We start from the raw sequence: 24,639 nt of genomic DNA on the forward strand, positions 1-24,639 counted from the left end.
CAACAACTGGACTGCTTAGTATGCAAGTAGCTCGCCACGTGGAGACACGTAGGTGCAAAGCGGGGTTCGATGAAACAAGCGTTCATTTTTAGACAAAAATATGTGGTCGACAGGCACGGAGTGGAAACGACCAACATAAAAAGATTCAAACATAAAAAGATAATTGTGTCAGCTCCCCAACAATAGCTTCAATCAAGAAGCAGAAATACCAAATCAGCACTGGCACGTGTTTCGGTTAACCGGTTCAGGAAGGAAAGGTCGCGTGTGGCGTCAGCAGGAAAAGCACAAGGGCCACCTTCGCCTTTTGGCATTTCACATATGTTCACCCAGTAAACGGTTGAAAGTTGCGACTTGTTCAATGTTTCCTGTGTCCTGTGTTTTGGGTCGCACAATATCGATGTCGCAGCTGCCTAGGGCCCCTGAAAGATGATGCGTTGTCCAATGCGAGCTACTTGTGCATATAGGTAGGTGCAAATGCAGGTGTCATTCGCAGACTTAGAACAGGGGAAAGGTAGGGGTGCCACGCGTACGTTAAACTTTACAGCTATCACAAATGAAAAACATTCCACAATGCTTGTTACGTGTAAAATGGAAAGCACTGATATTGTATTTAGACAAATTGTATTTATACGAACTTCCTTCGACTTCTATATCGTAACTAACGTTTTTGGCAGATGCAAAGTTTATCAATTTTCTTCCGAGATAATAAGACACTATACAGAAAAAATAGGATGCTACTTATCAAGCTTACTTCATTATGAACTACCGGGCCGGACAGCGAATCCGGAATACATATAGTTTAAGACGCAGTTATCTATTTGCAGAATACAATGTCTTCTTTGACGGCTAGTACAAATCATCAAATCAGTTTGTCTGGAGGGGTATGGAGTCATTCCTGTTCAGAACAGTACATGCTCCTTACGTGATACTGGTTGGGGACCATTGTCCATGGTCCAACCATACAATTACTACCCCCCTCCCTCCATTCCATAACTGCACAGAACAACAACAGTCTGTGTACGCAATATCTGCGGCTCCCATTCTGAGGCTCTGGTACCTTAACATGTTCTCATCGATTCGCTGGGTTTCCCACCTTTCTGCATTCCTCACTAGTCTTGCTGAATACTGGCGCACCATCATCTGGGAGCAATGCTCGAATCATTGGAGCTCGTGATCATTGGAGAATGACTTGACAGCCCTTGCCCATTAAGCCCATTAAGAACACTCAGCGGGCTTGGATAATGCCAGGATGTCGCTGGGCATGCGATCACTGATCAGTATATCACTCGATGCATAAGACAGTCCGGGTCGCAAACCTGGATAAAGCTTCTCCCCCTTTCCCAATTTTTGTTCTTTTTTCGCTGTTATTTACTACTACTACTACTATTTTTCCACACGTTTATTCCCCTCAAACGTGTGGGAACGACAGTGAAGGAAACCCATCGGATAATTTTATACGGTTAACGTCATCAAAAGTCTACGATATCTGGAAAGTAACTGTTCTGAGGCTGGAAGACAAACAGACGAACACGACAAAAGCCTCAAGGTGCCTAAGAACAAGAAAGAGCGTAGCGTAGTGGTTACTGCACTCCACCAGCAATCTAGAGGTACGCGGTTCGACTCCCGCCTCTGTATGGCTTTTTCGACTGTCATATTTCAGTCTACGAAATTTGCTGCTGGCACATTCGAAGCCGAATCACCGAGAGTTTCTTTTAAAGATCCACTATTGTGTCCTGTTGATTACACTCTAAGAACTGAACTTCACCGCATAGCACGCTCTGCGCCAACCATTACCACAAATGATATAGGGTTATCGCTGAGGAGAGAAAGAGGCGTACGCCTTTTTGTGTCAATTATCATATATCCACATTCACAGAAAAAGGCGTACGCCCCGTTCTCTCTTCGAATACGTGGCATCATACGTGGCAATGGTTGGTGCAGAGCGTTCTATGCGGTGAAGTTCAGTTTTTAGACTGTATACCGTTTGAGCTGCTACTGCTAGCTTAATTCAAGGTCACAGTGTGCCGTTCCTTGTCAAGCGTTAACAATCAAGGTAGCGCTTTGAACGTGTAGCGCAACAATCGCAAGAGTTTCAGATTGGTTGTTCGGCTCCTGTGCTTCTTTGCGTCCATTTTCTTTCTTTTTTATTCCGTGTTAGCACCGCCAGGTAACTGTCGCTTTGCGACGCATAGAGAGCAGGAGCGAGGTCAGCAAAAAGGAGTGAGAAACGGGGGATTAGTTTGCGTCCTGGGCCGACTTCAGGGGAACTGTACTGTTATCATTTGCAGTAATCTCAGGGAAACCTCAGACAGCACAAAAGGCAATATGATTCGAACCCATCACCTCCCAGTCTTTAGTATGACCTCGGAGCTACGACCAAAGAGGGAACGAGAAGGAACGCTGCATTCACACGGCCACACCGCTGGTCTGTGTTCCGTGAGGATGTGAACACTTCTCCGAAAATATCCCCAACGAATGAATGAATCAAATAATTATTTTCACCGGAATAATTTCATGGAGGGATCTGGAAATGATAGATTCTGTGAGCTTCCTAGTTCTTAAAATCCCCGACATTGTTCGATAATACTCCAACATAGACTTCGCGTCGCCATCACTTGTTCTTATAGCGAATAAAGTAGCTCGTAGTTTTCTCATTTCTTCAAACCCATACCTTCTCGGACACTCCATATAACGAAAGACGAAGTGCCGTTGCGGGAATCATTTTACCGGGAACACAAATTTTTAGGAGCGTTTATCTATCACAGCCGTTGGAAGGAGTTCTCAGAAGCGTTTCTAGTAGGGAATTCGTTCATGGAGAGTAGTAATATCCCTATTAATGTAATCACATTAATATATATAATATATTAATATATCTAATATTAATTTGGCTATTATAAGGATGAGGCAACGGTGTATTGCCAAGGTTCTAAAATGCCCGTTCCACCACCCATACATGAAGTCGACAAACTGCATAACACAGTAAAATCAGACAACAATGAAGCTGCTGCACAAGCAAGGAACAGACCATGTCCCGCCGAAACATTCCTCAGGCGTCACATTTGGAAACGACTTCGTGTCGACAACCCACGCGTACAAATCTCATTTGGTGCAAGTCTTGTTTATGTAAACCAATGGAGCCCCAGCAGAAGTGCTTCATCTGGACTACCGCGTAAACTCCGTAATCCCCATACACTTCTATGTCTACGCCCTGCGTTATTTGTCTCCGTAGCTCTTGTTGTGTGGTCGTGCCAGCCGCAGCATGTGCTTTTCATGGCTCACCATCGATATCCCTCTGCAGGGACGTGTTACAAGTCCACCCTGGACAGCCTTTGCTGGTCTTCTTACGCGAAGAAAGAGGGTACAGCCCATATAAACACGTGAGCAAATGTATTTCCAGGCTTCCGTGCGCGTCTTGCCAAGGCTGAGACGAACGATCGTAATTTAGTGGACCCTGCTTGACAGCAGGCCTTGCGTCGCTCGGAAACACGGCTATCGGTGTTAGCAACCCAAGCTTGTTTTCCTTTTCTGTGCGGTGCTATTTATTTTATCTTTGTTTGCAGGACGCGGGAGCAGAAGTGCACGTTAAGACAGCATGTCAAGAAGAGACAGGAAGGAAATCGAAATATTAACTGCACTGGTTAGGGCCACAGAGGTAGGTCAGTATAGGTGCACGCGCATTGAGATTTAGATTCCGAACAGCTAACTTTGAATAAAACTTGCCTTCCATGCTCATCACCTTAGTCACAAGCACCAATGATGGAATGAAATCCAGATAAAAATAGGTCTTGAAAGGACAGAACCACACAAACTGTTCTGTTTGGATGCCATTTCTTTTTATTATTACTTTTTTTTTTTTTAGGCCACACCGGAAGCCAAAGACGTTCAAAGCGAACATGTGCTATATCTCTGTTTTGCAAACTAATTATAATAAAAGAAACCAGAAGTAAATATAATCATATTGATTCAACGCGACAAAAAACTGGCACATACCGGTCGACAGAAAAGTTCCTTCGGCAATTGACGTCTCGTCCTGCGTATTACCTATCTGTGCGTCGTGATTCTCATACAGCTACATCGAGCGAAAAAGGAATATCTAATCATCGCAGCGCGTATCCATGGTGCAGGAAACACAAAAGCAATTTGGTAATAGCTAGATTGACATGCTCGTTTATCCGAATAGGTTCAAAATCTCACGAACTGAAAAAAAAAAAAGGAAAAAAAGAACAATTCGAAAACCACTGTATAGTACTCATGATCAATGGCTATTACTGCTCATTAAAGCAAAAAATAAAAATAAACGAAAAGGTGACATTTTTAGACTTAGGTCGTGAAGGTTCTATACCTCAGATTGTTTACTCTGCTATTATGTTGAGGCGGTTACGTGCAAGGGCTATGGGAATATTTGTCTATTTTTTTCGGTTTCAACAGCAAATTACACACAGTACATACGCATTATTTTTATCATATTGCACTTATACATTGCGCATTTCCCCGTAAATTTTATTACACCTTTTGTTGTGTAAAAAGGGGGCTGTTTATAAAGGCTGGTAACACCCTGTTTTCATTCCGCAGTCTCAACTGAAAGGTGTATGTTTGCAAAACACTCATCTGAAACTGTTTTAAACGGAATACACACCACTGACATTGCGCAATCTCTAGAATATGCCCCTTGAAATGGTGCCTGTTGTAGTCTTGTAGAATACACCATTTAGAAGGGTGTTTTACAAAACACTTGCTTAGTTAATTACACTCTTAGAAATGAACTTCACCTCATAGCACGCCCGTAGCCAACCAAAATCTCGAATGATATCGTTATCTGCCCTGATTTGTTGAAAACGGGAGGCGTACGCCTTTTCTGTGACAATTATGAACAGCATAAGTGTCACAAAAAGGGCGTACGCCTCCCGTTTTCAACAAATGAGGGCAGATAACGATATATTTTGAGATGATGGTTGGCTAGGACCATGCTATGCGGTGAAGTTCATTTTTAAGAGTGTACGTTTCAAAGGCGTGTGTGTTGTTATCCGGTATGCAAGATAGAGTTTCCGTCGGTGCAAAGGGAGTATCTCCATAGGTAGTTCTCCTACTTGAGGACAATACACATCTAGACCGGATAGGTGTAAAAAATACAACGTATAACTCGGTGGTTATTGTTCAATAAGTCCTTGCGGGCAGAAAAAAGAAATTCGGTTTATTGCGCATATACAGTGCACGCAGATGCGGCTCTCGGCTGCGGATCTGCCACGGCCTCCCACGTGCTTTCATCAATGTATTTGTCGTATTTTTGGCCGCTATGCGCCTTTTCAGCAACGGAGGCGGAGCGCAATGAGGCGGAGATCTATGGGCTAGTACCTCCCACTACCTGGTCCAATACGCCCTCCGTGAGGTTATCTCGATTCTGTGTGTGCAAGCTAAATTTTCAGCCGAAACAGCACGGGTAGAAAATAATGATCCCCTGACGTTGACGCATGAGAAAGGAGCATCCCATTGTAGCCAAGGTGACCGCTAAGGTTTATTTTTTCTGGACAAGGTTGCGACAGCGATATTCACTCCGTACGACTAGCGTCGTACACTCTTAAAAATGAACTTCACCGCACTACACGCTCCTAGCCAACCATGATCTCGAATGATATCGTTATCTGCCCTGATTTGTTGAAAACGGGAGGCGTACGCCTTTTTTGTGACACTTATGCTCTTCATCATTGTCACAAAAAAGGCATGCGCCTCACGTTTTCAACAAATGAGGGCAGATAACGATAGCATTCGAGATCATGGTTGGCTAGGAGCGTGCTATGCGGTGAAGTTCATTTTTAAGAGTGTAGCCAACTGCTATCTCAAGTGACATCGTTCTTTGCCCTGATTTGCTGAAAACAGGGGGCGTACGCCATTTCTGTGGTATTATGCAGTCCATAATTGCCGCAAACACGGCGTACGCTCCAAGTTTTCGTCAAATCAAAGGAGGAAACGTTGTCATTCGGGATGATGGTTGGCTAGGAGCGTGTTATGTGGTGAAGATCTGTTTTTAGAGTGTATACCAACTGAAGCTATGCTTTTTCGTAACTGCACGAATTGTCCGAAGTTCTGTTCTGAGTGTTAAGACTAGCGAGCACTGCACAGAGTGATGCAGTTCTCCGTCCTGCTTCAAGCATGCAGCAGGGGGTAGTACACCATTCTGTGGCCACTAACATAAATGAAAAGTGTTCTTAAAGCGTCCCTTCGACCAACCAGAACCGAAAACAATATTACTCGGTATCATGGCTGGCGAGGAGCGTGTCACTTTTTAGAGTGTAGGTGCGTTCACTTTTCTCTCGCTCGATCGCTTGCCGGTACTGTCAGTCGGTATGATGCAGGCTTGTACAAGATACTCAAAAAAGTATTTAAGTTAAGTCACTGAGTACCGTGCAAAAAGTAACTGAATACAGTACTAAATACCCAATCTTGAAAAGTATTTACGATAGAGTATTAAATACTCTAAAAAGTAACTCGTTACTTTCAAGATTCTTTGACGTCACAGTTGAAATTCGCTATCAAAGAGATACGAAGAGCGTGAAGTTGAAAATGGCATTATCAAAAAGCTTTATTAGCACAGAGGAACAACTGCTTTTCAAAATTATTATCCGATTGCCTGTCCCGTTTTTTTCTTACACATTACCCCCAATACTGTTCAGGCGCTTCACAGGTGCGAACAAAATGCCCTACAGCAGGGGTCTCAAACACGTGATGACCTATTCTGTGGCCCGCGGGCCCTTCCCCACAAAAGAGAACAAGCTACCCTGTTAAAAAGTTAGTGAAGAATTAGGAATGAAGCCACATTTTTAGGCATTGTTTTTAGCCTTTCCCGGCTTATCGCTGTCCCTGTCCATGTTAGGCAGAATATACGCATGTGATCACTTCTGGCTCATGAAGCTCATCAAGTTACAGACACAGCAACATGTTCTTTGCGTGCACTTGGGTAACTGTCTGCCGCCGTAACTAACGTGAGGATTAAGATGGGCTCATCTTAATTCTCACACCAAGTCAAATAGCGACACACTAAAAAATAGACTGAACAGTTATGTACAAAGGCCATTGGATTTTAATTTTTAGAAGTCATATTAAAGTAGCAAACCCGAAGCTATCCATTGTCAATAATGTCAGCTAGCGCGTTCTCTCTGATTTTTCCATTTCTTTTTCCAACTCGAAACTGCAGGCAAAGACAACAATAGAGCGTGTAAACAGGAGATAATTTCAGTGCTCGTGAACATTGTCATAATCGTTTGTGAAGGACTACGTATCTTTCTCGAATCGTTTTCATGTTTTCAGTACCGCAGTTGAAAGGTGGCTTGGGTGTGACTGAGGTTTTCAGTAACGAATTCTGCAACCCCCGTCGTTTGTGTACATTTTTATTTTATGGTATATCAGGGTATTTTGTGGTAATTACCGTCATTTGTTTGCTGCGTGGCCCTCCATGACGTGGTCTAAGGTGAAATGGGGCTCGAGACACGATTTGAGTTTGAGGGCCCCGCTCTACAGAAACGACAGAATTTACTGTCTTTCTCCTTATCGTTGCCTTAACCTCATAAGGCGTTATTAACATTTTATGTGCCTTCGCTCGCTACGGCTTTTGGCATGTGTCTTCTATCCTGCCTCAATGGTTTATCCGCACACCCTTCAGGACAACACCATCGCATCATGCATGCTCCCAAACTCCAGGCGCTGCACGCTACCGCATCCCAGAGGGACGAGCATTGCCGAGACATGAGACCTCCGACCTCCGTGTCACGCACAGAGAAGTGTCTTCAAAGTAACTTGGAAAACGATATTACCAAATACTGACATTTGAAAGTATTTGCAACATACCAAGTTACTCGCAAATCAACTTGTCAACTCAAGTCACTGTACAAATATGGTATGGTGTCCTCGCGACTGCTTTCTCTTCGTGTGCAGAGATTTCAGCGCTCATTAAAGGTCATAAGAACATTTGTGTGGGACAAAATTAATCCACCGACTCACCGCTGCAGCTTCTGTCGTGATCGCAGTTGTCTCGAGACATGAAGCCACAAATTTTCATTATAGCAATTATATATACCATAAACTTCCTCTCTGATTTGGCACTAACCATTATAGGCTAGTCGTTCGTTTTCTACTCATGTTTCGCGCGGAAGCTAAAGCTTATTCATATATCTACGCTCCTGGGTCATGACGTGAAAAACCGAGAGGCACAGACAAAAATGGGACAACACACATTTTGTCCGTGCCTCTCGGTTTTTCCTACGTCATGATGAAGTACCAACTTGCCTGCACCAACTTGCCTGCACCAACTTGCCTGCACCCTATCTCTACTCTCATTGCCTGAAGATGTTGTCTTCTTCAAGAACTTTGAGAAGTACGGTACTATTTCCTTGAACATGAGGAGGAGGTGGCATAGGGACAGAGACACAAAACACAATCTGACAGGACTACACTGAGGACTAGACTAGAGACTATAGTCCTGTCCGGTTGTATTATGTGTCTCTGTCCCTATACCACCTCCTCGTGCTCAAGGAAATGATACCGTCCACGCGTCGATACACAAACTCGCTTGCCTTTTAATGCTTTGCTCGTCAACTTCGAGAAGACCCAAAGATATAACTACGCATTCGTCCCTGTGTATTGCGTAAGTTGTTCTTCAAATGGTAGCTATATTCGGAAACTTTCCTTAGTGGAGCTACCAAGGTATATCTAAACTGGTAGCGAAAACTAGCGAAAATACCAAATCAGACCCATCGGCAAGGCTACCACCGTGAGGCGCGCGGGATCCTGGATGTTGGTAGTAGAGGTACGATCGTAAACAGAAAAACTTTACAACATAGGCAATACTTTTGTATGTACTAATAGGTTATTCATAATTTCAATATAGATAAAACTTTCTGCTGCCCCACTCCTGCACGTATACGAAATCATCTACCACCCGAGTACGTTTCCGTATCCTGCTCCTTTGCGCATGTGCACAGTGGGGGTGTTTATCCGTGCATCTCTGTATCCGTGCCGTGTGTCCGTGCATTGTAATACGGAGTTCGTGCACTCTTTGGGTTAAACAGGAAGCGACGTTCACATCTCGGAGCTGTAGACCAAGATTAACACGTGTGAACAGATGAATACAATGCATCCCCTGTTACTGGGCCCGCGAAAAAAAAAAAAAAAAGATTTCGTCATGGGACGAGCGGCCATGATAGTGTGAGTTGTTAGCAGGAGCCAACTGTGCACCAACGATGTCATGTTTTGTTGCAATGGGCCTATAATGGCCACTCATTGAATAAATGCAAACGTCTAATCACTATGTGTACGTATAGCTCTAGCTGAGAAATGGACCTTAAGTAAGCCTTCCTAATTTCTGTGTGGTCATCACGATGCCCTTCTGTTTGGAGTTGTCAAAATCTGTGATAACTGTATGTATTTCGAATTGATATGATTCATTAAACCTGATATGATTTATTTTTCTGTGTTCTCGTCTGGTATTGTTGCCTGGGCTAGCAAAAGGGAATACAACGCAAACGAAGTCCGCGAATGTAAACGTGCATGGCTAATTATGCACTACTTATTATTCATAGTGCTGACGTCATCTCCGACGTCATTTATTTACAATCGTAGTAGTCCGCGCAACGGATGGATGGCGCTGACCGTCTCTATCATGGCGTCATTCTGAAGACACAGGGGCCCTATGAGAGTTCCGCTATACCTGTTTAGATATACCTTGGAGCTACTTCCATATGATCTGACGCCTGCACGCCACTGGCTAAAAACTACGCACAATTCAAATTGGCCACGTTTGGCTGCTTCCTCAGCGTGCGCTACCCGGTTTTCAGGATTTGTACTGGCAACCCGAAGTGTTTCAGATGCCGAAATGCCTTAAATCGCACGAAATGCGTCCCTGTGTTCTGTTTTTATGCTCGCTTTACCTTGATAGTGAGTGACGCGGTATACGTGCTCAAGAGGCACGCGATACAACACCGGTGAAGTAGTATAGACTGTGGTTACATAATTGAATTGGATTAGATATGAGAAAAAAAAATGGAGATGGTGGCTCCAAAACTGTGGCTTCGTGTACTCCATGACGCTTAAAGCAGAGTGCTCATGAAAGAAACGGTAACGAGGGAGTGGAGTTACTGTCGCACGACTGTGCGAAAATAAAAAGTGAAGAAGCGAAAATATTAGGTGACGTGATGAGATATATTCTTCCCTGAGGTCACTGAGCTCTGGAACTTGGTGTCCGCCGCAATGTCCTGGAAATATTAGACTTCAGCGCGAAACGCTCGTTGCTTGAATTGTGTATCCCAAAACCTTAGAATTTCGACGACGCTAAAAGGGCGGTCGTTCAGCGCTGCCAACTCCGATCGCAGGCGGCGACGTGGTTCGTTATAACGTTCACGTATAACTAGGATGTGCTCCCACCCTCCACGTACAGAACAGTTCGGGGTGGCCGCTTTTCCAATCTCGTGTATCCGGGGACATTCAGTCGAAAGCGATGTAGCAGATTAAGAGCATTAACCGCGCGTCAGAGCTGGTGAAGTACGCATGACGTGGTGCCCCTCGGTATGCTCGGGAGGCCGCTGCGTCTGCTGCGTATCGTTGCCAGGAATACACTCTATAAAATGAACTTCACCGCATAGCACGCTCCTAGCCAACCATCATCTCAAATGATATCGTTATCTGCCCTGATTTGTTGAAAACGGGAAGCGTACGCCTTTTTTGTGACAATTATGAACAGCATAAGTGTCACAAAAAAGGCGTACGCCTCCCGTTTTCAACAAATCAGGGCAGATAACGATATCATTTGAGATGATGGTTGGCTAGCAGCGTGCTATGCGGTGAAGTTCATTTTTAAGAGTGTACCGGAACATCCCGGTACGCCCGTTTGTGACAATTAATATAACTGCATAAGTGTTACAAAAAGGCATACGCCTCTTGTTTTCAACAGACCAGCGGCGACAAAGATGCCATTCGAGACTGTGGTTGGGTAGGACCGTGTTATGCGGTGAAGTTCTGTTGCAAGAGTCGTGCACCATATAGTGAGGGTCACATCTGTAACACACAGTTCTGGGAAGATTCATTCCAAAAGTAAGCACAATGGTACAAGGACTCAACAGAAAGGGCCAAATTATTAGGCAACCTGGAGCAAAAAATGCAGCTGAAGCACGAAGTGGTATCGCCGCTAACTCAGATATCGTTCAAAATAGCTCAGTTATTTGCTATAGTGCAAGCCACAGCTACCCGTTATGCAGACACACTACAACTAGACACAACACACAACACTAGTTTCCTGTCCTGCTGCATATGGCGAGCCTGTTACAATTTGAAAGGTAAGGAAAAAACAGTGGTCTTGCAATACTCGTAGACCCCAGGTCAGGGTAGGAGGAACCGAGATGACAATCTGGCAGCTGCCGTTATCAGCACACAAAATTACATCATCCCCACGCCTTAGGACATGCAGTGAGAAAACTATGGCAATAACCTATCTACTTCGATCACTTACGATGGAAATTCCAAAGAACGACAAAAGTAGTCCGGTTTCAGTTATCTCCATGGGGACGTAGACAACATGTTGTGGGCCGTTCATCTACAGGTCACCAACGCAACTTCTGCACAGGGTACACTTATCAGAATACCCAAGATGCGAGCAATGTAACGAAACAATCGAACACATCGTAAAGTATAGCTCACCATATGATAAGAAAACAACATCTTCCGCAAGCTGAACTGGTTGACTCTCAGGAATATTATTGTCCCAGCTAGGGCTACTAGTTTAGTGCTTACTTTAATGATTAATTAGATTACTGAGTAATTAAAAGCCTGGGCAGCTTCATAGAAGATAGCGGCGCATGTATAGTGGCAGCTCAATATTGTGAGACGTACCTTAAATAGACAAGAGTCACGGTGTCGCCCCAACATCATCTTCCTTATTGTCATTCTGGTGGTGGTGGTGGTGATGGTGATGGAACTGCTTGCCCTAGTCGGCCACGCTCAGGCGGGCAACGTCACGACTATCTCAGGGGGATTGTGCGTCCTGTGCCGACCTCACAGGGAACTGTGCCGACATTGCCATTCTCATCTTCGCGCAAGTAGCGACGTTGCCCAGTAACGGAAGGGGAACTTCGTCAAGTGAACGCAACACTACCACACCTTCTGTTTTTTAGAATGTAGGATCTTTCCCCTTCAGCATGTTTAAGCAAACATTGGGTTATACTACAAGTCTTCTTTGAGGAAAGTGCCCAGCCCCCTTATCGTGTGCCGAGAGTTCAACGCTAGCCTTAAACAATGGCAAGGGAGATGGCGGTGGTGGTGGTGCTGGTGCTGGTGAAAGGGCTCGCCGTTGTCGGCTTTACAGACGTGGGCAACATCACGACTGACGCCCTGGGGGAATGTGCGTCCTGGGCCGACTTCTAAGTTAACTGTGTCGACATATGTATGAAAGCGTTGAGGAAAACCCAGGAAAAACCCCAGACAGCACAGCCGGCACCGGGATGGCGAGAGAACTTCACCGCACAACAAGTTCCTAGCCAATCATCATTCGAACGATTTTGTTCTCTATAGTGGATTGTTTTAAACTGGCGCGAACATGTGCTCAATTCCATTCAGTTTTCAAATTTTTCGCGTCTCGGCGACTATCTGTGACAATCATTTCGGGAAGCCTGTAGCGAACATCCGTCGGAAGTGTTTAATGAGTCTTGCTGTGAAGAGTGATGATACTTGGAGTGATGATACCTGTGTGAACCCTGGGAAACGTTGTGTTGTGCCCCAACCACGTGGCCCCAACGAAGAAGCCCTGCCCATGGTGACCGGTGCCCTGAAGCCCTGACAGAAGCCCTGACCGGTGAATGCAATCAAGCAACAAGTTTATCTCCCTTGTCACCCTTCCAGAAATCTCACTTCAATCGTGTGCAAGTATAGACCATTTCACTGTTTGCAAACAAACGGTGCAAACCGGAAGACCTACGGGGAACAAAACAGGTTAACGTGCGCTGGCGCTACCTGGCGGCGTGGAGCTGTCAAAAGTGTCTTTGCAAACAACAGCTGTAACCGGAAGACCAGCGGGACGCACATCCAGCTGTGGCGCGTTGGCGCACCCTGGCGTCGCGAAAGGGTCTATATGATAACCTTGTACTATCTCATATAAAAAGAATATCCCTCTAGAATCTGGGTGAAAAATTGTGTCTGTGTGTGTGGTGTGTGAAAAATTGGAAAAAGTTCGTGAAACCGATTTTATCAAAAAGCTCGCATTGTCACAGTGTTGTCCGGCAAGGCCGATTTAAAGTCCCGGACTAAACAAATGATGTTCATGCATTTATGGTTGCATGCATTTATGGATGCATTTATGGTTTGCACACTTAAGTGCACAAACCATAAACGCCATCAGGGAACATTACAGGCTTCCACAAATTTTCGAGAAAAGAGAAAAAGAAAAACTCAATTCGTAGTTTCGGTTTCTTCTACACTGTTAAAACCTAGGTGGTGGTGGTGGTGATAGGGCTTGCCGTTGTCGGCCTCACGTATGTGGGCAACGTCACGACTCACGCCCTGGGGGAATGTGCGTCCTGGGCCGACTTCTAAGGGAACTGTGCCGACATATGTCTGAAAGCGTCTGAGGAAAACCCGTCTGTTAAAACCTAACTTCACCATATAGCACGCTGCTAACCAACCACCATTCCGCCTACCTAGGACATGCATAATGTGTCCCAGATAGGGCGCCTCCTTCCATTTTAATCAAATCAGGACACAGAATGATATGATTAGGAAAGGTGGTTGGCTTGGAGCGTTCTATGTGGTGAAGTTCTGTTTTACTTTGCTCTCCCCGACGAACTCGTGCACCCTCACCACATCCCCATCCTTCATCCTCCTCTATCCTCCATCCGTCCGTCCTTTCTTTGTGTTTTGTGTTTTTTTTTTCTATGGTTGTGGCGACGCCCACTTCTATGTGGCCAACAACGGCGAGCCTATTGTGCCATTACCCCCCCTCAGTTTTAACAGTGCAGATGTAGAGTAGGCGACGTCATAGAGAGCTCTGGTGTTTCCCTCCTAGCAACAGCCTGTGCCTCCGCTCTCCGCCCAACGTTGGAGGACTGCCAGCAGCTGTGGTGAAGAGACGGAAATCGACCGTAATCGCATTACGCTTATCGATTTAACGAGCCGATACGATCTAACGAATCGGTAGCCTAACGAAACGGACGACCTTAGCGACAATACCCAAGCAGCACGCCAATATTGGACCCATATGGACTGCCAATATGGGACCAATATGGGGAGTGCAGCCAGGCTCCATATTGGCAAGCCCATTTTGCCCATATCGCGTCAATATTTCCGTGATAACGCCAACGGGGAGTTCGTGTAATAATAAAGCATTATCGGGTATAATATGTACCACAGATATTACTCCTCTCTTCTTTTTGCTTTTTCATTTCTGGAGATCTTATTGATCCACGCTGCATAGCGTTACAAAAACAACACTGCATCGCCCTAAAAACGAAGAACAGGTGCTACGCCCGTCTTGCTGAAGGACCCAGGCAGTCCCACGGAACTGCCAATGTCGTATTGCCAGCTGTAGGATGGGACAAGCGAAAGCTTGCTCACATCACATTTCAAAAATAGTTCTGCCCTCGCCCAGAAAACGAAGAGCAGTTTCAACTAGTGTAGGAACCAAAATTTTCCAGCCCGCTCCTAGAGTACAAAAGAGAGGAACACTTTCGTGACGGTGTCGGACATACGCCTCAGCAAATCACACTGCCTGCAGTAACTTGAAAGGACCTAGCGTTACAGAAGAGACATGCCTTCCTATCAAACGTTATGTATTTTACTTGACCTGCTGCGATTCCATTGTCATTAGAAGAACCAGCGACATTTTAGCACGAATGAAACGTCCGACCCGGGTGTCGCGCATGCGCATTAGTTGTAGGACGCGTGATTTCGCTCAAACGACCACGCCCTCAGTCGGTTCGACCGATTGGCATTGGCATCGCGAAACAAGATGGCGGCTGTTTGCAGCAAGTGTAACTTTGAGTTGTTGAGTTCCAGTGTATGTTATAGTGGGATTGCCACGTACGTTGACTGGGAAGTTGTTGGATGTAACGACGTATTGAATTGGGCATTTCACACGCTTCAACGTCCAATCTTGCCGTGCTGCTTGGGCATTTGTACAGCACAGGTACGTACCATTTATTGCATTTTCAGTCAAAACGGGGTGTACACGGGCAATATGGGGCCCATGTTGCCATGTTTGAGCACATATGGGGAAGACCATGGCAAAATAGGTCCCATATTGGACCCGTATCGCCAATGACCAGCGAATATGGGTTAAATATTGTGTGCTGGGGTATGTCTGGGGTACAATCGCTAACCCTGATTAACGGCTCGTTAGGTCCGTGACATCACTGCACTGGGCAGGCATACAGTTCAGAATACGCTCTTAGACAGGCGAGACAACTTAACGAAATATATCTCGTCTAATTGGAAAGGATCCTGACGCCTTCGGCTTCGAAGTGCACGGTTAGCCGATTGGGTTATCTTCCAAGCGAAGAAGCCCTCCGCTATCTTGCGTAGTATATAGGAGGGTATGTCCTTACGTGCTATAACGTCACGAGCGTCAGCAAATAGCGGTCTGGTTGGTCTGGTGACGAGAGTGCCGTTCCTTCTGCCAATATGATTCATGTGTTCTCTTTGTTGTGGTATAGTTGGGCTTCCATTGTTCTTCCTCAGCTACCGCCTTCTTCTTCCTCCTTCCCTTCTTCCTTCTCAGTTTCTCGCAAATGAAATCTAAGTGCCAAACATATATGGATTGCTTCTTGTTGGCAAACAAAGCATGAAACGAACGGGCCATGTATGCGGAATGCTGCCGCAAATCGTGAACAGTGCCTCGCGTGGCGTGATGGCATAAGGTACGTCGCGTCCCCGTCCACCTGTGTTCTGCCTTACCATTTTATGTCAGACGTACGGTTAGGTTTCCAACGACTACTTAGAAACTTAACCGGAGCTAGCTCGCGCTCCAGCACTTTCCTCTCTGGAAACAGTAACGTCTAAAATTCCACGGTAAACGGAAAAAGCGTAGCACATCATCCAATTCCCAAAATAAAAGAATTCTGCCTGTATTGCATGCATTTCTTCGTTAAGTAGGTGTGGAAATGGTCTGTCTAACACAAGAAGTCACCATCATTGAACCTATACTTAACGACTTGACGAGTGTGTTGATGACCCGTTATGCAGACCAGCTCGATAGATCGCTAGACAAGCAGCAGATTACGCCACTGTCACGTCAACTAAAACAAAGATGTCACAAGTCACGTGGACTTCGTCACGTGTCGCAGTTAACGCGTTTCGAGCGTCGCGACTAGGCCGAGGCACGCGACCAAACTGAAGATATTAACGAATCGCTTGAACGAATGGTTAACGAGCTCACTAGCTCGTTACTACTGCCAGAGATTACGTCAGTGTTCCGTTAACGAAAGGGGTGGCTCACACGTCACGTGAATACGTGTCACGTGTCGAAGTTAGCGAGCGCCTCGCCCCTATCGTTAGCCCGTTAGCCGCGTTAGCCATGAAGCCCCCAGGAGCGCTTCTGCTTTCTCTTTTTTTAGCAGCATTAAAGGTCAGCTACGCCGATTTCCCGATGTGTTGAAACGGTTGTGATATTCAGAACGAGCACATCCAACTGCCCCTGAAACGCATCTTCGTTTCTCAATTTTGTCTTCCTATTACGAAAATTAATTCATCAAAGAAACCAAAACAAGCCATGGGCGCAGCCATTTTGGTGACGTAGATGGGATAGACCTGCTCCATCTACGTAGATAGAGAATCGTGCGTCTGATTGGATGAAAGCTGAGGCTTTCTCTGACTTCCCTGGCGTCTTCTCCCGTTTGCGAGGAAATCCAGTCATGGCCGCCGGCTACGATGAGCGTTTCGTCCGAGGTAATCCCGAGAACTATTGAACGACGGAAACAGCAACCGCGAACTCACCTCAACATCATTTTCGGCGTGAAATTGTGATTATGTGCTCGAGAACTTCGCAGTTCAACCGTTCAGCTGCCATTCACGTCAACCCGTTTGCTGCTTTTACTACAAGTGCAGGAATGGGAGCGATTGAGCAACAACGTGAGACTTGTTGATTGTTTGAGCATATACCTGCAGAGGACTGGTCTTCAAAGAAAGAAGGCCGTATTTCTGCCCATGCACATCGCGCGATTGCCAGGCTTGTTACACGAGATACATATATTGTGCAGCATCATAGCGCTACTGCAATGAACGACGTAGGAATGTGTCGTGACCACTCGAACTGCATTCGTTGAACCATTCGTCGGTTATATGAAAGTGCTCATTAGAGTTGCCCCGCACAAAAAGTGTTGGATGTAGCTTTGTAGTGTGTTGTTTAGCTCGTAGAGCGCATCGCGGCATGTAGGTCGAGAGACCTTATACGTATTTTTTGCATGTTTACTTGAGTGTGTGCATTGTTCTATACCACACAGGCCATATTTCATTCATAATAGTTTCGCAAATAAACACGTACGGGTCTATTGCTTTTGAGTTAGGCATAGTGTCTTCAGATCAGGGTGTGTGTATCCTGTTTGCTGGGCCCAACAGATGTTATTAAGGGTAGTGCAACATTTCCCACTTCTTGAACCATGCTAACATTGCCAGAATAAGGAACATTACACTGTGCTGTGTATTCCACACTCAGTTGTCTCGCGACGTAAACCCACAATGATTATATTGGGTACTCCACATGTTCAACCAGTCAGCACTTCCCATATCCTATTTTTTTAAATATGTGCTTAAAATCGCACAACTGCCACTCAAATAACTTTGCCACCAAATTAGTCAGTGACAAAAGGTATATGTACTTTATCACAAATTTAATAACCTTGGTGGAAATGGTTGATGGTGTCCTCTGCCTTGTATGGTGCACTTCATAGCAAAATACGCAATAGTCCAAATGTTTTCCTTGTCCACAAATGCCCTATGAAAGCTGAAAGACTTTTATCACAATGAGGAAGCGGGCTTGCTTGTTCAGAGAAACAAATATGAAACTGCAGTGCTCAACGTAAATAACTGCATGCTCAGCAACTAAGGCTGGTGATGCCGAAAACCTAATATTTCTAGGTTAAAAGGAACAAAGGAGAAAAGACCACTGCGGCGTATTAATGTGGTTTCAAAAGTATAACACCACAACATTTGTGAGAGTCAGTTGGTGTATTTAGTTATGTTGGTCATCTCCTACACCAATTTTTAATAAGATTCAAATGCGTTGCTACCAACCAGGACCTAAGCCTGACCTATGATCTAATAATAATAATAGTATCTATCTATGACCTATATGGACCTTCACCACTAGTTGGTCCAGGTTTCACACGTGGCTTCTAGTGAAATTCGAAGCTGCTCTGTAGAGCTGACAGGAGACTTGGAGAGTAGAGAACTTTTTATTTATATTTTCCAAAGAATATGTAAAAAACAATGTGCTGTACCAACTGTATTCAAAGAAATACAAATATACTTTGTTTTAGCTATGTGCGTATTAGCAGATTACAGGTGACCGATGACACACAATGGGCGTCAAGGGTGAGAACACAAGAATACTACCACTGCAGGCACTGTCCTGAAATTCTAAGTCACCATTTGTCAGAAAGCAGTGACCACGCACAGCATAAGGATCATATTGAGCTCCTTCCATTATTCTTTTTATTGACAGCATGTTGGCTGCCATCCAGCCCATGAAAGTGACCCTTATCGTTGAAAGAACGGTTCAACAGCAAGCGAGCTGGTGATAGTGTCCATGAAGGCGAGACCTGAAGAGGAGATACAAGAAGGGACATAAACACGCTATGTTGAGACATTGTGTATGTCCCTTCCTATCCTTCGTCTCAGGGTTTTTCGCTATGGACCTTCATGATGTTTCCTTCGGCAAGCTTTACATATTTTTATGTAGAATTGTGAAGGTACAGCCAGGCGCTGTTAGCAAATCACACAGTACTTTTCTTGAATCAAGAATCCATAGAAGGTACACAGTCATCTTCAGCATTGCACACATCTATGGGACATGTTAATCACTTTGGAATGTCACAGACATGTCATGGAGGCCGGCACATGATTAGTGGTGCTGAACAAACAACTATTTGTCATAGCTTAGGCATAAAAAGCAGTTTTGTCACCTGCATGTTGAGACAGATGCATATCTACATACTTTGCCATGACACAAATATATGAAGCAACAAATAACCCTCTACTTTATTATGGTTATTAGTCAACACAGCCAAGAATGTGGGAACACAGTCTTGTACCACCTACACTCTTCAAAATGACCTTCACACACAACACATTGTAGGTCAACGAGACTCCAGAATGATGTCCTCTCCCTCCCCATTAACTGAAAACATTTTTCTACAACCTTGCATAAGGGGAAGTTAGTACAAGAAATGCACACATTCCTTTTTTAAGCATAGCAGAATTAAGAGCGTGACCATACTGTGGTAGGCCTGCAGTGCATTACGTGGTACAGCACATGCACTGTAAAAAAATTCACCGTAGAACATGTCCCCCATTCTAATGACAGTCTTCTCCAGTTTTTCAAACTGCCATTTCCCATAGTGCTTTATGGTGTGACACAGTATTTCTAAATCTTTACTGTAGTTTACTGGTTGTAGCAGAAAAAAGACACCACTGTTTCCGATCACAGGACGCAAGCCATAAGTGCTATACGGAAACAGTACATGCTGCTCTCTAGCAGTTGTTCGTGTTTGGATATGGTATGGTGCATGCAGGGTAAATTCCATGGTTAAAATATCCAAACGTGAACAACTGTTAGATTACATGATGTAGAATGCTCTATAGTACAGTAAAACCTCCAAAGCCGGACACCTCCCTACCTCGGACAACGCCCCATGATTTCATTGCACGGGCAGGCTCCCATTGAAACTACATGGGGACGAAATTCTCTATGTCGGACACCTCCCTATCTTGGAAGTAGGATAGGGTTTTCCCTGCTAAGTCGGACAAAACCCTGGCCAAATTACCTCAATATCGGCCCATCTTTGCACCAAAAAGACCCAAAATGAGCCAGTGGCCTTGACTTTTGCCCCTCTTTCCCCCTATACTGGTCTCAGCATTTTGTTGCTTTAGTTTTTAGAGTCCAAAAAGAATAATGCTCCAGGTGGATTGTTTCGGTACAATCTTGAACTATGCATACCAAGGGGTAGGGCATCTGCGTGACAGGTTTACCTGGAAGTAAGAATGTAAATGTTAGCTGAAGTCATTGAATAATTAACATTATCAACATACTGCTGCAGATGATACAAACAATAACACACAAGATGCTCCGATATGTTCTGCAGGAATGTCTTTGTACTCACAATATTCGTACAGCAGCTACAGAAAGGCATAAAACAAGTTTTTGTATACATGATACCACTTGAATGCAACAAAAGCTTCAGCTGCACTGCCAGAACACCACGGCTTACTTCACCCGAGAAAAAGTATATACTGTTGCACACATGATGCTGTTGGAATGTCTCGAAAAACATAATTTATGACCGAAAGACATCAACTGGAAGATTTCGATTTACCTTAGTCAAAACTGAGAAAAAGCATGTGCTGTTGCACACATGAAACTGCTTGAACTGCCCTTGAGCACTCTGGAAGAACACCTTATTTGTGACCAAAATACAACAGCTGAGCCAACATTGAATTTATACCTTACTCAAAATACACAAGATGTGCTGCCGTGCATATGATACGATGATACTGCTTGAATGTACTCTGAAAGCGCTGGCACCTCAGGCATGGTTGCTCTAAGCTAGCGAGCAACAGCAAGGGTATACGAACACAAGAAGTCGAGCACAAGTGATGGAATGCACTTGGTTAATCAGAAAATGAAATGTCTCAGTACCAGGTGTTACTGTTTCGTCAACAAAAACAGATGAACTTTGAAGGGGCGACTGGTTGGCACTGGCGACAGCCTTCAGCTTGAAACCCAGACGGTGATAGTTGAGACGCGGAGTGCAAGCTTTTCGGTGGTGCCAGAATGCCTGCGAAATCATTTAACAAATAAGGCAATTCCAATTCTGTACTGAGAATACACTGGGGCGTAATCTCTAAAGGATGAAGCAGTAACTGACAGATAGCGTATTTTTCTCTTCTACGTGATGCAATTTGCACCGAATGACTGACTTGTCTAACATTACGCGTCTTACCTTTATCTGCTGCCTAGTCCTGCCCCTGCAATCTCCTGCTGCAGATAAGGTTGGCACAGCATCCCGGACGAGACATCTTCGGCTTCTTGTGAAACAAGTTGCGCATTGCTTCCGTAACATTCGTATGAGCCAGATGAACAGATCAAATCGCTGCTTTCGAAGGTGGCACCCAGTCGGAGTTGTAACCCATTGTTGCAATAGATTTCTCTTTCGCCTTTCAGAAAATTGTGGTTTGAAACATTGGAACTGCATGCTGAAGTGTTCTTGCAGACGGGAGCAAAACCCTCACGCATTCTCGGCACACAGCACAGAACACGAATCACACCAGGAAGACTGTACTGGCCTAGCAAATGCTTTGCAGTCGAAGGAAGCAAAACTCACGTTCCTCGTGGGTTTAGTGAAGTCCAGAAATGTACTGGCTCTCTAATAGCGAACTGTTTATCACTTCCCCAATGTGAATCTGCGCAGCAGACGGCTCGGCAGAAGAAACTGGCCGGCTTGGCGGAAGAAACCAAGCCAAAAGTCATGCCAAGCCGGAGCGCGGGCAGACCACGAATGTGTCGTCGACACAGGGTTTGCGGGTCACAAGACGGGATGTCAGTGAAACTAAAAATTCGCTTTTTCGGAAAACCGCGAGGAGTTTGGGATAACTATTTTGCATACATAATCAGTGTTCCCTTATGAACACATCGTGTGAGTACCATTCCATTCTGTAACACTCGAAAATCGGCGTAGCTGAGCTTTAAACATATCCCTCCTCCACCCCAGGTGCGATGTTGCCAGACGCGTACCAGATTGGGCACCGTATGACGTCATATCTCATAGAGAAACAATGTTTTGGGAGAATACTATGTGACACATGTGGATTGCAATGACATAAATTCGGTAGGATTCTGAAGACAAGAGATTTAGTCCTTAGTGGCACTTTAAGTCGTTATGGCATCGTTCGACTAGGCCGTTAGCGGCTTGGTGATATGATATGCCGTTGTCTTCAAGTGCAGTGCGTTTTCGAAAAGCCCGCAGGTGCTAGAAGAGGTGTCATTTAGATTGTCGTCCGTGATCAGTTGTAATCTTGACGGGGACAGAAAAATGGGAAACCTGGCCGATTGAGCCTCGTGCAACGGTCTGGGTTAGGTATAAGGCGCGGAATGTCGCGCCACACTGTGTCCCTCCTGTAATGGATGACAATCTGCGGACACGTAGTATCATCATCATTGAAAGGGGGGGGGGTATGCATCCAACTGAAAATGATGATGCAGCGGAAGAGGCAGCGTCTCGATCTCCCTATCTGGAAACTTGAATTGTTGCAACGGCGAAAAGGAGGCTTTCTTGCTTCCTTCATAGAACAGTGTAATGTGATCAGCCAAATTACTTCGCTTGCTAGGCTTGATATCTCAAGAGAAGCCACGATCTTGAAGAACGCACATCTCTACATTACGACTTTAAACGGCAGCCTGCTACTCCGGATCTATCATGTTGCATATGTTGAGAGCACCGCGGTGCCCTAGGAACTGCGTCGGTTACCCTGGTGTCCTATGACCTGGGGCACATTGCTGGCATCGCCTGCAGGTCACAGAATCGTTACGCCGCTCCTTGCACGAGCACGCACAGCGTTACGATGCTGCGAGCTTCTGACGATGCCACCAACGCGCCCCTGGAGTCTCAGAGATGTCTCATGCGAATGTTATGTGACGAATTACACGGAGGGAATTACTTGTGTCTGATGCAAGAAAGTAAGTCCTGTCGCAATTAAGGAAATCTCCCAGGTGAAGCCAGTGAGGCAGCAGCTGGAGGCTCGTGCCATTCTACATAACCCGGCGTGCTTTCACACCACCAATATGGAAAATCCGTATTGCTGATGTCAAGCACACCACTCTGGGAGCAGATTTCTGCATTTCGACGTGACAGCAGATGTGAAACGAAGACGGTGTCGAATAACACTAACAGCCTAATTCACGTTCATAAAGTTTGGACGCACCATGAAGCCATCGGTCACACATTCCTCAGACCGTAAATCCCTTCGTGCTATTCCGCTCCATATTTAACACTTTTTTTTTTACATTACTCCAGTTCCTCTTCGCTCACACACTTATACGCCACTCCATTCACTACATTGTCAACAAAAGAAGCCCCGTTCATGTACACCCGCGGTGCCTTGGGTTGCGAGGAACTATAGGACTACAGAAGTGGTCCTAGTTGTGTGACTGGCAAGACGAGCTGTGAGCGCAGTTCCCTTGACGGAGCTTAAAATGACATCATCTATTGGTTGACATCGCCAAGGCCTTCCAGGAGGTGTAAGGGGTGTAGAATGCCAGCTCCTAATAGGCTTGACCATTTGTACGACGGTAAATGTCCTGTATAAGGTATCATACATACCACGCTCTATAAAATGAGCAAGCCCCCCCCCCCCCCCCCCCAAGGTGATATTAGTGTCCCATTGGTAATACTCTGCCTCTGGCCCTGCAATGATGGTAGACGTACGTAGGTGAGGAAATGAACTTTCTTGCGCGATGTGCACGGTGAACAGTTCGCGATGTGCATACAAACATGGTACATAAGGTAACAGAGCACAAATAACTGCTCACAACTGTGATAAAGTCAAAGCAACAGTCAGAAACCATAGGGCACCGTTCGTCCTATTTGATTTGACGGGGGCTCCTTCGCTAATGTCGCCGCGACGTACCCCAAGTCCCCGCTAAACCAACGCCACCTAGGTTAAACTGCCGCATATCTTGACCGCAGTCTGTACCTCTTTGGTTCTACTCCTGGGGAAAGTAATATCCTTGCACCGTTCGTGTTGTGTTTTTTTAAAATCGTCCTGTAGCAATAGCAGTGCCCAGATATAATTTAAATCAGCGATACACAGTCTATTTGTGCCATTTTGGTGCGAGCCGCGGCCCTCATGGAGTACTATGGAAATGGCCTTACCGCTTTTCCCTATGGGAGCGAGCTCAGGGATCTTCCCAGCATCCCCCACAGCCCCATGATGCCGTTAACATCTTGCAACACCCGCCAAAATACTACCCGCCAGAAAGACCAAAAAACGATACAAAATCCAAGGAGTTGGCATTTGTTGCCAAAACACTCTTTACGATCACTATTCCATAAATTGTCATGCTCTCGTGGAACATAGTCTCGTTTGGGGAAGCATCAGCAATGACACAGCTATGCCTAGTCAAAGGTATGTATACTTGTTTTGGAACCGGGTTCGAATCCCAGTGCCAGCTGTAGTCTCTGGGGTTTTTCCTGGGGTTTCTTCAGACGCTTTCAGACATATGTCGGCACAGTTCCCTTAGAAGTCGCCCCAGGACGCACATTCCCGGCGGCGTCAGTCGTGACGTTGCCCACCTCTCTGGGGCCGACAGCGGCGAGCCCTTTCATAACCACCACCACCACCACATTGTCTTCGATTAACCTTGCAACCTACGGTGTTGGCTGAGCGAACACAGTGTTTAGA

General features: G+C 45.4%; 1 protein-coding gene across 2 annotated transcripts in view; it reads right to left on the reverse strand.

Annotated features, from left to right (window-relative positions):
• Window positions 1-11,885, reverse strand: part of LOC135377668 (forkhead box protein F1-like) — an 85,644-nt gene extending 73,759 nt beyond the window's left edge. For both annotated transcript variants that reach the window (XR_010418168.1, XM_064610260.1), the window contains exons 1-2: window positions 11,680-11,885; window positions 11,492-11,597 (exon numbers count right to left, since the gene is read on the reverse strand). The gene's annotated coding sequence lies outside the window, so the exon portion shown is untranslated. The remainder of the gene's footprint in view (window positions 1-11,491; window positions 11,598-11,679) is intronic.
• Between the last annotated feature and the right edge of the window lie 12,754 nt (window positions 11,886-24,639).

This window comes from Ornithodoros turicata, chromosome 1 (assembly GCF_037126465.1).
Source record: "Ornithodoros turicata isolate Travis chromosome 1, ASM3712646v1, whole genome shotgun sequence".
NCBI classification, from domain to species: Eukaryota; Metazoa; Arthropoda; class Arachnida; order Ixodida; family Argasidae; genus Ornithodoros; species Ornithodoros turicata.